We start from the raw sequence: 12460 nt of genomic DNA, 5'->3' as shown, positions 1-12460 counted from the left end.
TTCCCCCCCCCCCCCCCCCCTAGTGAGGATGATCACACATTGTTGTTTCACTTTCTTTGTCTTGAATATGAAATAAGATACTATTTAAGAAAGTGGCATTCACAACCAATTTTTTTTTTTTATCAGAAGGTCACATAATGTAATTTAAATTTTTGTAATAAAATATTTTTTCTTATGCTTATAAAAATATTTTAACTAATTTTCAGATCTTACTCCCTATTTTTATGAGTTGGACATGAATTAAGATTATCCATTTAAAACTCACATGCTGTATCAATTTTTAATTAAAAGGTCAGTATCTAATAATACTGCTTCAATTTGATAATAATGTATGCCTGTATTTTTATTTTATTTTATTTTTAATTTTTTGCAGATACGAATTGAGTTCATGTATTAGAAAGTGACATGATTTGCCATTTTTTCAATTAAAAGGCCTGACTATGTAATTTTGAGCCTTTATTTTCTACGTTAGAAAATTTATATGCTATGTGACTTTTCAATTAAAATGTCACATAAAGATAGACTTGAAATAATAGTTTTTTTAAGAACTAATTTATTTATTTCATGAAAAGACAAATCTCATCTTATATAAATAAATGTGAATGCTTTATTCAGAAATAATTTCAATTTAGCAAAATGAATGTACACACGCATCAACTTAGTAAAACAAACACTTTATTATAAAACTAGTCAAATTCCGTGCATTATTTTTGAAGATTATGTTAGTGTCGAATATTATTGAGAGGTTAAAACTATTTTGACAGTTCAATGAGTTTTCACATGTATCTTATAGAACTTAATATAATAATTGGTCAAATTTCATAAGAATAATATTAAAGATTAAAATGAATGAAAATGTGTAATCTTATTGTAACACAATGAACAAAACACACGTCTGCCGGAAAACGTTAGCTAAGGATCAATTTTTTGTAAATACATCGTGCACAAACCTTTCTTTTCTTCGATGGAAGAAAGAAAAGAATGTTAAAAAATTAAGAAATAGCAATGTTGAAATTGTGAAGATAGATATTCAATTGATCGTACATAAAAGTGACATCAAGCGAAGGCAATACTCTTCAAGACAATTTAGAAGAAATAAAATTATTTCGCAACACCATAATTGACCCCATCAATGGTACAAACGATCGCCGGTGAGAGAATTTGAATGCAACTACGTGCCTGAAATGAAAGGTTAATATCATATCATATCACTTTAATATAAATATATGTACAAAGTGATTAAGCTTACATTCAAACTTGTCTACCTTGTAATCAGCATGTTCGATTGCTGTGAAATGAAGGGAGGTCATATCTGGCAGGAGAAGTCCATCTTTCACCTGAAACAGAGCACAGTATAATAATAAAAATCTTTACAGATTGAATTGGATAGCTCTAAAGAATTATTTTATCTATGTGCTACTTGCTAGAATTACAAACCAATCCCATACTAAGTTGTAAACTATGAGTCTAAAATATTAAAGGCAACTTATTAGCCACTTGGCACAAGCGTACACGACAGTGTTCAACATGTTTTCAGAAAATATACTATCCACACAAAATAATTATATCAACTTAAGAAACTAGTAGCTCAATCTTTGCAATCTTTCCCTTAAGAACTGTTATTATGGCAATGACCAAAGTAGGAGAATTGACCCCATAGGACTTATCAACTATGAAATATAACGAAGAAATTAAACAGAATTGAGGATTTTTAAGATACACAGAGTACTACCATTTGTGAAATTGTTAAGCTTTACAATTTCATCAGCCACATGGAACATTCAACCTGGATGTGAAAGGCAAAGCAGTAACTACGACAAACTCAACTGCAGTGACGTAAGAGGTATTTCAACCGTTTGATTTTTGAAGAACGAGCACTTGCATATTTGGATTGTCGGCGTTCGATGAATTGAGCATAATTTTGGCACACGGTGTCCGTTTTGGGCCCATAAGTACTTTTCAAAAATGCAGCGATCGTTTTGGATTGAACTCACTACTTTGACGTGACGTATGAGGGTTTTGGGGCGCTTTTCTTTCGAAGAACGAGCACTTGCATATTTGCATTGTCGACGTTCGAAGAATTGAGCGTAACTTTTGCACGCGGTTTTCGTTTTGGGCCCATAAGTACTTTTCGAAAATGTAGTGACCATTTTGGATTGAACTCATAGCTTTGCCGTGACGTATGAGGGATTTTGGGCATTTTTTCCGAAGAACGAGCACTTGCATATTTGGATTGTCAGCGTTCGATGAATTGAGTGTAATTTTGGCACACGGTGTCCGTTTTGGGCCCATAAGTACTTTTTGAAAATGTAGCGACCATTTTGGATTGAACTCACTAGTTTGCTATGACGAATGAGGGATTTCAGGCGTTTTTCTTTCGAAAAACGAGCACTTGCATATTTGGATTTTCGACGTTCAAAGAATTGAGCGTAACTTTTGCTCACGGTTTCCGTTTTGGACCCATAAGTACTTTTCGGAAATGTCGCGACCATTTTGGATTGGACTCACGGCATCGTCGTGACGTAAGAGGGATTTCGGCCTTTTTTTTGAAGAACGAGCACTTGCATATTTAGATTGTCGACGTTCGAAAAATTGAGCGTAACTTTTGCACACGATATCCGTTTTGGGCCCATAAGTACTTTTCGAAAATGTAGCGACCATTTTGGATTGAACTCACCGCCTTGCCGTGACGTATGAGGGATTTTGGGCATTTTTTCGAAGAACGAGCACTTACATATTTGGATTGTCGGCGTTCAAAGAATTAAGCGGAACTTTTGCACACGGTTTCCGTTTTCGGCCCATAAGTACTTTTCGAAAACGTAGTGACCATTTTGGATTTAGCTCACGGCATCATCATGACGTAAATGGGATTTCGGCCATTTGCTTTTTGAAGAATGAACACTTGCATAATTGGATTGTTGGCATTCGAAAAATTGAGCGTAACTTTTGCACACGGCATCCGTTTTGGGCCGATAAGTACTTTTCGAAAATGTAGCGACCGTTTTGGATTGAACTCATAGCTTTGCCATGACGTATGAGGGATTTTGGGCATTTTTTTTTAAGAACGAGCATTTGCATATTTGGATTGTTGGCGTTCGAAGAATTTAGCGTAACTTTTGCATACGGTTTCCGTTTTGGGCTCATAAGTACTTTTCAAAAATGTAGTGACCATTTTGGCTTGAACTCACGGTATTATCATGACGTAAGAGGTATTTCGACCATTTGATATTTGAAGAATGAGCACTTGCATATTTGGATTGTCGGCGTTTGATGAATTGAGCATAATTTTGGCACACGGTGTCCGTTTTGGGCCCATAAGTACTTTTCAAAAATGCAGCGATCGTTTTGGATTGAACTCACTGCTTTGCCATGATGTATGAGGGTTTTTGGGCGCTTTTCTTTCGAAGAACGAGCACTTGCATATTTGCATTGTCGACGTTCGAAGAATTGAGCGTAACTTTTGCACGCGGTTTCCGTTTTGCGCCCAAAAGTACTTTTCGAAAATATAGCGACCGTTTTGGATTGAACTCATAGCTTTGCTGTGACGTATGAGGGATTTTGGGCATTTTTTTCGAAGAACGAGCACTTGCATATTTAGATTGTCGGCGTTCGAAAAATTGAGTGTAACTTTTACACACGGTGTCCGTTTTGGGCCCATAAGTACTTTTCGAAAATGTAGCGACCATTTTGGATTGAACTCACTGCTTTGCCGTGACGTATGAGGGATTTTGGGCATTTTTTCGAAGAACGAGCACTTGCATATTTGGATTGTCGGCGTTCAAAGAATTGAGCGAAACTTTTGCACACGATTTCCGTTTTGGGCCTATAAGTACTTTGCGAAAATGTAGCGACCATTTTGGATTAAACTCACGGCATCATCATGACGTAAATGGGATTTCAGCCATTTGCTTTTTGAAGAACGAGCACTTGCATATTTGGATTGTCGGCGTTCGAAAAATTGAGCGTAACTTTTGCACACGGCATCCGTTTTGGGCCGATAAGTACTTTTCGAAAATGTAGCGACCGTTTTGGATTGAACTCATAGCTTTGCCATGACGTATGAGGGATTTTGGGCATTTTTTTTTGAAGAACGAGCACTTGCATATTTGGATTGTCGGCCTTCGAAGAATTGAGCATAACTTTTGTACACGGTTTCCGTTTTGGGCTCATAAGTACTTTTCAAAAATGGAGCGACCATTTGGATTGAACTCACGGTATTATCATAACGTAAGAGGTATTTCGACCGTTTGATTTTTGAAGAACGAGTACTTGCATATTTGGATTGTCGGCGTTCGATGAATTGAGCATAATTTTGGCACACGGTGTCCGTTTTGGGCCCATAAGTACTTTTCAAAAATGCAGCGATCGTTTTAGATTGAACTCACTGCTTTGCCATGACGTATGAGGGTTTTTGGGCGCTTTTCTTTCGAAGAACGAGCACTTGCATATTTGTATTGTCGACGTTCGAAGAATTGACCGTAACTTTTGCACACGGTTTTCGTTTTGGGCCCATAAATACTTTTCGGAAATGTAGCGACCGTTTTGGATTGAACTCATAGCTTTGCCGTGACGTATGAGGGATTTTCGGCACTTTTTTTGAAGAACGAGCACTTACATATTTGGATTGTCAGCGTTCGATGAATTGAGTGTAATTTTGGCACACGGTGTCCGTTTTTTGCCCATAAGTACTTTTTGAAAATGTAGCGACCGTTTTGGATTGAACTCACTGGTTTGCTATGACGAATGAGGGATTTCAGGCGTTTTTCTTTCAATGAACGAGCACTTGCATATTTAGATTTTCGACGTTCGAAGAATTGAGCGTAACTTTTGTACACGGTTTCCGTTTTGGGCCGATAAGTGCTTTCCAGAAATGTAGCAGTCATTTTGGATTGAACTCATGGCATCGTCGTGACATAAGTGGGATTTCGGCCGTTTGCTTTTTGAGGAACGAGCACTTGCATATTTGGATTGTCGGCGTTCAAAAAATTGAGCGTAACTTTTGCACACGGTATCCGTTTTGGGCCCATAAGTACTTTTCGAAAATGTAGCGACCATTTTGGGTTGAACTCATAGCTTTGCCATGATGTATGACGGATTTCGGGCATTTTTTTTGAAGAATGAGCACTTACATATTTGGATTGTCGGCGTTCAAAGAATTTACCATAACTTTTGTACATGGTTTTCGTTTTGGGCTCATAAGTACTTTTCAAAAATGTAGCGGCCATTTTGGATTGAACTCATGGTATTGCCATGACGTTAGAGGGATTTCGACCGTTTGATTTTTGAAGAACGTGCACTTGCATATTTGGTTTGTCGGCGTTCCATGAATTGAGCATAAATTTAGCACACGGTGTTTGTTTTGGGCCCATAAGTACTTTTTGAAAATACTGCGATCATTTTGGATTGAACTCACTGCTTTGCCATGACGTATGAGGGTTTTCGGGCATTTTTCTTTCGAAGAACGAGCACTTGCATATTTGCATTGTCGACGTTTAAAGAATTGAGCATAACTTTTGCACACGGTTTCCGTTTTATGCCCATAAGTACTTTTCGAAAATGTTGCGATGTTTTGGATTGAACTCATAGCTTTGCCATGACATATGAGGGATTTTGGGCATTTTTTCGAAGAACGAGCACTTGCATATTTGGATTGTCGGCGTTCGATGAACTGAGCGTAATTTTAGCACACGGTGTCCGTTTTTGGCCCATAAGTACTTTTTGAAAATGTAGCGACCGTTTTGGATTGAACTCACTGCTTTGCTGTGATGTAGGAGGGACTTCAAGAATTTTTCTTTCGAAGAATGAGCACTTAAATATTTGGATTGTCGACGTTTGAAGAATTGAGCGTAACTTTAGCACACGGTTTCCGTTTTGGGCTCATAAGTACTTTTCGAAAACGTAGCGATCGTTTTGGATTGAACTCACGGCATCGTCATGACATAAGTGGAATTTCAGCCGTTTTCTTTTGAAGAATGAGCGCTTGCATATTTGGATTGTCGGCGTTCAAAAAATTGAGCTTAACTTTTGCACACGGTGTCCATTTTGGGCGCATAAGTACTTTTTGAAAATGTAGCGACCGTTTTGGATTGAACTCACAGCATCGTCATGACGAAAGAGGGATTTTGATAATTTGTTTTTCGAAGAACGAAACTTGCGTATTTGGATTGTCGTAGTTCAAAGAATTGAGCGTAATTTTTGCACACGGTGTCCGTTTTAGGCCTAGAAGTACTTTTTAGAAATGTAGCGACCGTTTTGGATTGAACTCACTGCTTTGCCATGACGTACGAGGGATTTCAGGCATTTTTCTTTCAAAGAATGAGCACTTGCATATTTGGATTGTCGACGCTCGAAAAATTGAGCGTAAATTTTGCACACGGTGTCCGTTTTGGGCCCATAAGTACTTTTCGAAAAGGTAGCGACCGTTTTGGATTGAACTCATGACATCATCGTGACGCAAGAGAGATTTCGGCTGTTTATTTTTTGAAGAATGAGCTCTTGCATTTTTGGATTGTCGGCGTTCAAAGAACTGAGCGCAACTTTTGCACACGGTGTCCGTTTTGGGCCCATAAGTACTTTTCAGAAATGTAGCGACCGTTTTGGATTGAACTCACGGCATCGTCATGATGTAAAAGGGATTTTCGCGGTTTTTTTTAAGAACTAGCACTTGCATATTTGTATTTTTGACGTACGAAAAATTGGGCGCAACTTTTGCACACGGTGTCCGTTTTGGACCAATAAGTACTTTTCGAAAATGAAGCGACAGTTTTGGATTGAACTCACGGCATCGTCGTGACGAAAGAGGGATTTTGACAATTTATTTTTCGAAGAACGAAAACTTGCGTATTTGGATTGTCTGCGTTCAAAGAATTGAGCGTAACTTTTGCACACGGTGTTTGTTTTGGGCCCATAAGTACTTTTCAAAAATGTAGCGACCGTTTTAGATTGAACTCACTGCTTTACCATGACGTACGAGGGATTTTGGGCATTTTTCTTTCGAAGAATGAGCACTTGCATATTTGATTTTCGGCATTCGAAGAATTCAGCGTAACTTTTACACACGATTTTCGTTTTGGGCCCATATGTACTTTTTAGAAATGTAGCGACCGTTTTGGATTGAACTCATGGAATCATCGTGACGTATGTGGGATTTTGGCCGTTTATTTTTTGAAGAACGAGCACTTGCACAATTTGATTGTCGACGTTCGAAGAATTGAGCGTAACTTTTGTGCACGGTTTCCGTTTTGGGCCCATAAGTACTTTTCCGAAATGTAGCGATCGTTTTGTATTGAACTCACGGCATCATCGTGATGAAAGAGGGATTTTGACAATTTTTTTTCGAAGAATGAAAACTTGCTTATTTGGATTGTCGGCGTTCAAAGAATTGAGTGTAACTTTTGTACACGGTTTCCGTTTCGGGCCCATAAGTACTTTTCGGAAATATACCGATCATTTTGGATTGAACTCACGGCATCATCGTGATGTAACAGTGATTTTGACTATTTTTTTCGAAGAATGAGCACTTGCATATTTGAATTGTTGGCGTTCGAATAATTGAGCGTAACTTTTGCACACGGTATCCATTTTGGACCCATAAGTACTTTTCCATAATGTAGCGACCGTTTTGGATTGAACTCACCGCTTTGCCATGATGTATGAGGGATTTCGAGGGTTTTTCTTTCGAAGAACGAGTACTTGCATATTTGGATTGTCAGCGTTCGAAGAATTGAGTGTAACTTTTGTACACGGTTTCCGTTTTGGGCCCATAAATACTCTTTGGAAATGTAGCGACCATTTTGGATTGAACTCATAGCATTATCGTGATGTAAGAGTGATTTCAACCGTTTGTTTTTCGAAGAACGAGCACTTGCATAGTTGGATTGTCAACGTTCGAGAAATGGAGCGTAACTTTTGCACACGGTGTCCGTTTTGGGCCCATATGTACTTTTCGAAAATGTAGCGGCCGTTTTGGATTGAACTCACCACTTTGCCATGATGTATGAAGGATTTCAGGCATTTTTCTTTCAAAGAACAAGCAATTGCATATTTGGATTGTCGGCGTTCGAAGTATTGAGCGTAACTTTTGCACACGATTTCCGTTTTGGGCCCATAAGTACTTTTCGGAAAGGTAACGACCATTTTGGATTGAACTCATGGCATCGTCGTAACTGAAGAGGGATTTCGACCATTTTTTTTTTGAAAATGAGCACTTGCATATTTAGATTGTTGGTGTTCAAAGAGTTGAGCGTAACTTTTGCACACGATTTCCGTTTTGGACCCATAAGTACTTTTTGAAAATGTAGCGACCCTTTTGAATTGACTCATGGCATCGTCATGACGTAAGAGTGATTTTGACCCTTTGTTTTTCGAAGAATGAGCACTTGCATATTTGGATTGTCGGCGTTTACACACGGTGTCCGTTTTGGGCCCAAAAGTACTTTTAGAAAATGGAGCAACCATTTTGGATTGAACTCACCACTTTGCCGTAACGTATGAGGGATTTCGGGTGTTTTTTTTTTGAAAATGAGCTCTTGCATATTTGGATTGTCGGCGTTCGAAAAATTGAGCGTAACATTTGCACACGGTGTCCATTTTGGGCCCATAAGTACTTTTCATAAATGTAGCGACCGTTTTGGATTGAACTCACGGCATCGTTGTGACATAAGAGGGATTTTGGCCCATTTTCTTAAGAACTAGCACTTGCTTATTTGGATTGTCGGCGTTCGAAAAATTGAGCGTAACTTTTGTACATGGTGTTCGTTTTGGGCCAATAAGTACTTTTCTGAAATGAAGCGACCATTTTAGATTGAACTCACAGCATCGTCGTGACGAAAGAGGGATTTTGAAAATTTATTTTTCGAAGAACAAAAACTTGCGTATTTGGATTGTCGGCGTTTGAAGAATTGAGTGCAACTTTTGCACACGGTTTCTATTTTCGACCTATAAGTACTTTTTGAAAATGTAAGGACCGTTTTGGATTGAACTCATGACATCGTCGTGACGTAAGAGGAATTTTGGCCGTTTGTTTTTTGAAGAACGAGCACTTGCATATTTAGATTGTCGGCGTTCGAAGAATTGAGCATAACTTTTGCACATGGTTTCCGTTTTGGGCCCATATGTACTTTTTGGAAATGTAGCGACCGTTTTGGATTGAACTCACGGCATCATCGTAATGTAAGTGGGATTTTGGCCATTTGATTTTTGAAGAACGAGCACTTGCATATTTGGATTGTCCACGCTCGAAGAATTGAGCGTAACTTTGGCACACAGTTTCCGTTTTGGGCCTATAAGTACTTTTCAGAAATGTAGCGCCTGTTTTGAATTGAACTCACGGCATTGTCGTGACGTAAGTGGGATTTTGGCCGTCTATTTTTTGAAGAACGAGCACTTGCATATTTGGATTGCTGGCGTTCGAAGAATTAAGTGTAACTTTTGCACACGGTTTTTGTTTTGGGCCCATAAGTACTTTTTAAAAATGTAGCGACCGTTTTGGATTGAACTCATGGCATCATCGTGATGTATGAGGGATTTCGACCTTTTGTTTTTTGAAGAACGAGCCCTTGCATATTTAGATTGTCGGTGTTCGAAGAATTGAGCGTAACTTTTGCACACGGTGTTCGTTTAGGACCCATAAGTACTTTTTGGAAATGTAGCGACCGTTTTGGATTGAACTCACCACTTTGCCGTAACGTATGAGGGATTTTGGGTATTTTTTCGAAGAACGAGCATTTGCATATTTAGATTGTCGGCGTTTGAAGAATTGAGCGTAACTTTTGCACAATGTTTTCGATTTGGGCCCACAAGTACTTTTCAGAAATGTAGCGACCATTTCGGATTGAACTCATGGCATCGTGGTGAAGTAAGAGGGATTTTGACCGTTTGTTTTTTGAAGAACGAGCACTTGCATATTTGGATTGTCGGCCTTCAAAGAATTGAGCGTAACTTTGGCACACGATATCCGTTTTGGGCCCATAAGTACTTTTAGGAAATGTAGCGACCGTTTTGGATTGAATTCACGGCTTTGCCATGACGTATGAGGGATTTTGGGCATTTTTCATTCGAAGAACGACCACTTGTATATTTGGATTTTCGGTGTTCAAAGAATTGAGCGTTTGCACACGGCTTCCATTTTCGGCCCATAAATACTTTTCAAAAATGTAGCGACTGTTTTGGATTGAACGCACGGCATCATCGCGACGTAAGAGGGATTTCGATGGTTTGTTTTTTTTTGAAGAATGGGCACTTGCATGTTTACATGTCGGTGTTCGAAGAATTGAGCGAAACTTTTGCACACAGTTTCCGTTTTGGGCCCATAAGTACGTTTCGAAAATGTAGCGACCATTTTGGATTGAACTCACGGTGTCGTTGTGATGGAAGAGTGATTTTGACAGTTTGTTTTTCGACGAACGAATACTTGCATATTTGGATTGTTGGTGTTCGAAGAATTGAGCATAACTTTTGCACACGGTGTCCGTTTTGGGCCCATAAGTACTTTTCGAAAATGTAGCAACCGTTTTGGATTGAACTCATGGCTTTGCCATGACGTATGAGGGATTTTGGGCATTTTTCTTTCGAAGAATGACCACTTGTATATTTGGATTTTCGGTGTTCAAAGAATTGAGCGTAACGTATGCACACGGCTTCCATTTTCGGCCCATAAGTACTTTTCGAAAATGTAGCGACTGTTTTGGATTGAACGCACGGCATCATCGCGACGTAAGAGGGATTTCGATCGTTTGTTTTTTTTGAAGAATGGGCACTTGCATATTTACATTGTCGGTGTTCGAAGAATTGAGCGAAACTTTTGCACACAGTTTCCGTTTTGGGCCCATAAGTAAATTTCGAAAATGTAGCGACCATTTTGGATTGAACTCACGGCGTCGTTGTGATGTAAGAGTGATTTTGACAGTTTGTTTTTCGACGAACGAGTACTTGCATATTTGGATTGTTGGTGTTCGAAGAATTGAGCGTAACTTTTGCACACGGTGTCCGTTTTGGGCCCATAAGTACTTTTCGAAAATGTAGCGACCGTTTTGGATTGAACTCACCGCTTTGCCATGACGTATGAGGGATTTCAGGCATTTTTCTTTCGATGAATGAGCACTTGCATATTTGGATTGTTGGCGTTCGAAGAATTGAGCGTAACTTTTGCACACGATTTTCGTATTGAGCCCATAAGTACTTTTCGAAAATGTAGCGACCGTTTTGGATTGAACTCACGGTATCATCGTAACGTAAGTGGGATTTCAGCCATTTGTTTTTTGAAGAATGAGCACTTGCACATTTGGATTGTCAGCGTTCGAAGAATTGAGCGTAACTTTTGCACACGGTTTTCGTTTTGGGCCCATAAGTACTTTTCAAAAATGTAGCGACCGTTTTGGACTGATCTCACGGTATCATCGTGACGTAAGAGGGATTTGGAACATTTGTTCTTCAAAGAACGAGCACTTACATATTTAGATTGTTGGCGTTCGAAAATTTGAGCGTAACTTTTGTGCACGGTGTCCGTTTTGGACCCATAAGAACTTTTCGAAAATGTAGCGACCATTTTGGATTGAACTCACCACTTTGCCATGACGTATGAGGGATTTTGGGCATTTTTCTTTCGATGAACGAGCACTTGCATATTTTGATTGTCGGCGTTCGAAGAATTGAGCGTTACTTTTGCACACGATTTTCGTTTTGGGCCCATAAGTACTTTTCGAAAATGTAGCGACCGTTTGGATTGAACTCACGGCATCATCGTAATGTAAGTGGGATTTCGGCCATTTGTTTTTTGAAGAATGAGCACTTGCACATTTGGATTGTCGTCGTTCGAAGAATTGACCTTAACTTTTGCACACGATTTTCGTTTTGGGCCCATAAGTACTTTTCAAAAATGTGGCGACCGTTTTTGAACTCACGACATCATCGTGACGTAAGAGGGATTTCGACCATTTGTTCTTCGAAGAATAAGCACTTACATAATTGGATTGTTGGCATTCGAAAAATTGAGCAAACTTTTGCACACGGTGTCCGTTTTGGGCCCATAAGAACTTTTCGGAAATGTAGCAACCGTTTTGGATTGAACTCACCACTTTGCCGTGACGTATGTGGGATTTTGGGCATTTTTCTTTTGATGAATGAGCACTTGCATATTTGGATTGTCGGCGTTCGAAGAATTGAGCGTAACTTTTGCACACGGTTTTCGTTTTGGGCCCATAAGTACTTTTCGAAAATGTAGCGACCGTTTTGGATTGAACTCACGGCATCGTCATAATGTAAGTGGGATTTCGACCGTTTATTTTTTGAAGAATGAGCACTTGCACATTTGGATTGTCGGCGTTCGAAGAATTGAGCGTAACTTTTGCACACGATTTTGGTTTTGGGCCCATAAGTACTTTTCGAAAATGTAGCGACCGTTTTGGATTGAACTCACGACATCATCATGACGTAAGAGGGATTTCGACCATTTGTTCTTCGA

Source organism: Olea europaea, chromosome 1 (assembly GCF_002742605.1).
Source record: "Olea europaea var. sylvestris chromosome 1, O_europaea_v1, whole genome shotgun sequence".
NCBI classification, from domain to species: Eukaryota; Viridiplantae; Streptophyta; class Magnoliopsida; order Lamiales; family Oleaceae; genus Olea; species Olea europaea.
This window is presented reverse-complemented; position numbering follows the sequence as displayed.